The 6,000-nt window shown below is 35.0% G+C and overlaps 1 long non-coding RNA gene across 1 annotated transcript in view; it reads left to right on the plus strand.

The window, feature by feature from the left end:
• LOC123925112 overlaps positions 1-5,707 on the plus strand; it is a 250,482-nt gene extending 244,775 nt beyond the window's left edge. The window contains exon 3 of the long non-coding RNA XR_006814915.1: positions 5,658-5,707. This is a non-coding gene — a long non-coding RNA (uncharacterized LOC123925112). The remainder of the gene's footprint in view (positions 1-5,657) is intronic.
• Positions 5,708-6,000: the final 293 nt, after the last annotated feature.

Here is a 6,000-nt window from a genome sequence, read left to right on the forward strand (position 1 = left end):
CAGACTCTGCCTCTGCTGGGGAGGTCTGCAGGCTTTAGCATGTCCTATGCCAGGATGGTAACTCTACTTAATTTGGGGATCTAGTATTAGGAAACTCATGATTACTGAATACCCAAACTGCATCTCCCAATAAAATTGGTGTTTTGTTTTCTTCCTTCCTTCTATCACATGATCATTACTGAAGTTGGAAGGGAAAAATTGATTTCATTTATTAGCTTTCTAAAACTCCAGTATACATTTGACCCCCAAACTGCTGATGTGCTAGCCTCTATCTGTATGATAGCAGGATCTCGATCTATCACTCTCAATACATTGCTCAGTTATCTCCATACATTTCTAAGCTGGTGCTCAAAATGTCCATATTCTAGATGTATTTGTCACTTGGTGACAGTCTTTGTATTCTTATGTTCTAGCTCAAAAGTATATAGAATTACTGCCTGAGAAGGCTCACTTGCCAGTTTACATGATGAATGTATCTAAGAAAAATATCTGCAGTGGTTCTTAAGCTATAGCCCTTCAGCTGCCAGAATATTGTAAGGTTTTGGGCAGTACTGGGAAGAATGACCTCTTCAATTTTATGTCTCAGCATTTAAAAAATTGAAGTCTCAAAGAACCTCTTCTTGGGTCCAATAATTTAAAGACTCTTTTATACAAAAGAGTTTAACCATTTTTGGACCCCACCCCACTAATAATAGGGGTTTAAACATAGAACAAAAGTTCTTTTCAGAGCAAACATGATAGTATCTTTGCCATCCTTCTTCTTTCTTAGTATTAGACTTCAACCACAAGTTCCATCCTATTCTACTTACAAAAAAGGAACTTCCTATGTATAATACTGCACATGGATACCTGAGAAGTGGGTGCTGGATTGAGGGTTGATGGATGCTGGTCTGGTGAGGTAACATAGGAGCTCCATTTTAGCTAACCATAGATGGTGTTGTTTTTGTTATTTGTTTTCACTGTTCCTCTAAATACTATTGGATGTTTAAATACTATTTATTGGATATCTAAATACTATTATTGAAGACAAGTTGTAGTTGTATCTCTATAACCTGAAGTATATTTTTATTTATGGATACAAAGATGTGTAATATTATGTACCATTTCTTAGCCAAGAGCACTTCCATGAAAATTATCCTATGAAAATTATGTTTATTTCATGAAATGGTAGTTGGTTAGAGAGCCACAAAACATGTCTTTTCTCTCCTATTTAGGTGCAGGTGTTTGGAAGCAGCCCAAGCCTCAGATTTTGTGATCCAAAAAGAATTAGACCTAAAATTGCCTCTTCTTTTTCCCTTTGGCTGACTTCATTTAATTCATGAAATTGGTCTCTTGTGAGTCTGAGAACTGGTTTTAAGGTGGGGTGTGTATGCACATGGGAGTTAAGAATGAGATATATGAGCAGAGCTGTGAAGTGATAGAGTGACCTAAATGTCTGGAAAGAAGTTTCTATCCTTGAATTTCTTATTGCCATGAAAAATAGATAAAATTGTCAGTACAAATTAACACTGCGCAACCTTCAGCTACATATGAATTAAGTAATTTTCAAGTAAAATGAAAAGCTCAAGAGATAAAAATCTCATCCTAAGTGTGCCAACTTTTAGCTCAAACTATTCTTTTACAATTGCTTGCAGGTTTTACATTAGAAATATCCTAGAAAAAATTACTAGAAATTAAAAAATACAGAAATATGTTCTTTACCATGGATATACATACAATGTCATGAGTCTAACATTTATTTAGCTCCCCGCAACCCCCCCCCTTTTTTTTAAGCCTAGAATTTCAGTAGGGACAATGAAAAGCCCATATAAATAAAACTCAGAGTATCTACAGTAATGAAAAAGGAGGAGAAGGCAAATACTAGTTGATAATTAGGGTTTTGAGGTGATTCTCCAATATGATGTCATAACGCAACTTAGAAATATATTGACACACCATTGGTGCTTTTAAAGCTGGTGTTTGAACTAGTAAATATTAAGTAAGTCCTTATTATGAGCAAGTTACTCTGCTGAGCACTATGGAGATGCAAAGATGCCGAAATGTAGTCAATGTCTATAAGATCACAATCTAGAACAGGTAGTCATATGTGAACCATTGAATTAAGAGATACCTGTAAGTTGTATTCTATTATATTATAGATTTATGAGTCACTTCAAAGTTGCACATTAGTAATTGACAAATAAGTGGTAAAACTAGCAAGTGCTTAAGAGGAGACGTAAGTGAGAAAGACACTACTGCCTTCTGGAGTAAGTGAAGGTAATTCTAATAAGAGCCAACACTATTCAGTACTTACCATTTGCTGGGCAATGTTCTAAGGATTGTGCATATTTTAACTCATTTTACACAAGTGATAACCTCTATCATTTCATTTTGCATACAAAGAAATTGAGGCCAAGAGGTTGAGTAACTTGCCTAAGGTAGTGGGGGAAACAGAATTTGAACTATGCTCTATCATTCCACATGCTATGCCCTTTATAGTTCTGAATGAGGGATTTTGTTCACTAATCCTTCATATTCATGTGACCTGGATACATATAAGTAGTTTGCTTTTAAAACAACTATGAGTATGAAATACATGGGACAAATAATATGTTATCTAAGTTGGTTTTAAATGTCTGTTTCTTTTCAAATCCATGGGTGACCAGAGTTGTTTGATCATTTATGACTATTGTTTCATTCTTTTCCCCTTTATTATAGTTAAGAGGTACTGAGGGAGAAAAGTGCTTGAGTAATCTCTTGGTTTGGATAATTAGACCTCAGGCACATCTCAACAACAAAAGACAATCACTAAATGGTTAAACTTAGTACAAGACATATTTTGCCTTTCCTGAGATGGAGGGAGAAGAAAATGAGAAGAAAGAGGAGGTCAGTGAAAAGCAAGAGAAATTAGCAGGTTGGGAGACTAGATGAGTGCTGGCTAGAGAAGGGATGAAGTGAGGACCTCCAAATTCAACTCTTGTTAGAGAAATTTTGAGAAAAATGGTATCTGAAAAATGAATTTTAAAATTGGAGCTCTGCCATACTCTTTGAATCTTTTGAAACCTGTAATCTCTATTTCTCATAATGATCAGTGTGAATATGATTTTGAAAAAGGTAATATTTGTTTTAATTTTTTTGAAACCAGTAAAATGTATGAGTTCACCATTTTGTTGACACAGTGAAACACTAAGACAGCACATGTAGAAGTAGAAGACAAAGGTAGAAGGGGATCATAGGGATGTTTAATGCTTCTACAAGCTGTAGGAATTTTAAGTTCAAGTCATTCAATCTAGAAGGGCAGGGAATTGTGAGTTCAAGTCATTCAATCTAGAAGGACAGGGAACGAAAATTTCAACCGACGTAGCACAATTAAAAGAGATTATCTGGGCACCTGGGTGACTCAGTGGGTTAAATGTCTGCCTTTGATTCAAGTCATGATCTTGGCATCAGTTGGGCTCCCTGCTCAGCAGAGACCCTGCTTCTCCCTCTCCCTCTGTTGCTCCCTCTGCTTGTGCTCTCTCACTCTTTGTCAGATAAATGAATAACATCTTTTTTAAAAAAAGATATTATAAATTTAAGTTTGTTAACAATTTTCTTTTCAGTTACAATTTTTAGACCATGAATTTCCCTACTTTGCTTGAGAATAATGTAGTTTTCCTCATAAACCTCTTTCAAATTGCCATGACCTTCAGCAATCTTATGTTTACACTCAAATTCTTTTTAAAAGGTCTTTTTTACTTGACTACAGTAGAGATATTATTGATTTACAATTACAAGCAACCTAGATCTATCCTTACTGTGACTATGAATGTGGTATTTTAATCCCAGACACACTTTCTTTCTCTCTCTCTCTCTTTTTTTTTTTTTTTTTTTTTTTGGTAACACCAGTCAGAACCTCTGCTTTAGCATTCATCAGACGAATGCTAAAATGGTTCTCATTTTTTAATGAATTCCTTGGAGGCTGAAATGAGCACTTTCATGTTTAAACTTTCCTTTCTCTATCAAAAAATTTTTTCATAGGTCTAGTCAGAATTGCCAAGTGTCTTTTCAGGCTCCATTAGTATGTCTCTTCATTTTATTTATTTATTTATTATTTACTTATTTTCTTTTTCGAATTTTTATTTAAATTCTAGTTAGTGAACATATAGTGTAATATTGATTTCAAGAGTAGAATTTAGTGATTCATCAGCTTACATATAATAGCTAGTGTTCATCATAACTAGTGCCCTCCTTAATACCCATCACCCATTTAAATCCCCCACCCACCTCCCTCTGTCAACACTCAGTTTATTCTCTATTGTTAAGAGTCTTCTGGGTTTGTTTCCCTCTCTCTCTCTTTCTCTTTTCCCCTCTTCCCATATGTTCTTCTGTTTTGTTTCTTAAATTCCACATATGAGTGAAATAATATGGTATTTGTCTTTCTCTGGCTGACCTTTTCACATAGCATATCACGCTCTAGCTCTATCCCTGTCATTGCAATGCCAAGATTTCATTCTTTTTGATGGCTGAGTAGTATTCTATTGTGCATGGGTGAGTGTGTGTGTGCCACTGCTTTATCCACTCATCAGTTAGTGGACACTTGGACTCTTTCCATAGTTTAGCTATTGTTGGTAACTCTCTTATTTTTATTTTTTTTAAAGATTTAATCATTTATTTATTTGACAGACAGAGATCACAAATAGGCTGAGAGGCAGGCAGAGAGAGAGGAGGAAGCAGGCTCCCTGATGAGAAGAGAGCCCAGGACCCTGGGATCATGACCTGAACTGAAGGCAGAGGCTTTAACCCACTGAGCCACCCAGATGCCCTGATAACCCTCTTAATTTTAAATCATAAATCTTCTTTATGGTTCTCACCCAAGAGAAGGGAGTTCTAAGTAGCCTCATTTCTTACTTTCTCACATATTCAGTGCAGTTATGGTCAGGAGGAAAAAGCTTTGTACTGAGATTTGGGGCATAGATTCAGGTTCTGGCTGCAGTTACTGCATCTCCAAAATATAGTCTGAACACATATTCTGGTGAGGATTAAACAAAATAGCTTGGGACAGCACTTTGTAAATTATAAATAGCTATAGAAATTGTAGATATTATTTAAAAGAAGAAAAAAATTTTTTCAGCCAAAAATGTTCTGGATTGAAACAAATAACCTATCTCTTTTCCCGCCCTCTTTAACCTCCCTCTTTTAAGTGGAAAATGAATACTGGGGGAAATCTTAGCTCCTTGGCAAGTAAATTGACCTGGGGAACAGTTTTTCATCCTTCTTTGTCTCTTATGAGAATGCTTAGAATCTTTGAATTTTTACTGATATGATTGAAAAAATAGGGTTGCAAAATGAGGTGGTGTTGAATTCCAAAAAAGCATGAGAAAGCACAGCAGAGGATAACTGAACTTTGCTGGAGTTAACAGCTCGCAGTAATTTTTTACTCTTTCCTTACATTTTGAGATGTATATAAAATGTCATTTTACATAAATTAAAGTGAATTATATTTATTTAGAAAAACTATGCTGTTCTAGTTATAAGAATTTATCTGTCAGGAAATGTATACATATGTTTTGGAAATTGGATGTTAATAACTGCCATTAGTCATAGAAATGTTAGTGCGTGTGATATAACTTTTACATATGTGTACAATCTTTGAAGTTCACAGAATTTTAAAAATTACTTTTTCTTTACACATTTAGGAATCTTCTGGCATCTTCAACTGTTCTTTGAAGTCTGCTACGATATATTGTAAGTAAAGTGGTTTCCTACTTTGGGGGGGAGAATATTTTGCTTTGCATGTGCCACATACATCATCTTCATGCTTTCCAGTTTCAGATATAAAGGGTAAATGTCACATACTTTTAAAATAGATACAAAGACAACCCTCAATTATTCATAGCAATGAAGAGAAGTAATATGGATGTGTGGCAAGTGCAGGTATGGATATGTTGAATCCATTTGTTCTCTTTATGAAATCTTTCTTAATGGGGACACAATTTCAAGAAGTGCTTATATAGCACCTTTAAAGTTGTTTAAAATAAA

Source organism: Meles meles, chromosome 14 (assembly GCF_922984935.1).
Source record: "Meles meles chromosome 14, mMelMel3.1 paternal haplotype, whole genome shotgun sequence".
NCBI classification, from domain to species: domain Eukaryota; kingdom Metazoa; phylum Chordata; class Mammalia; order Carnivora; family Mustelidae; genus Meles; species Meles meles.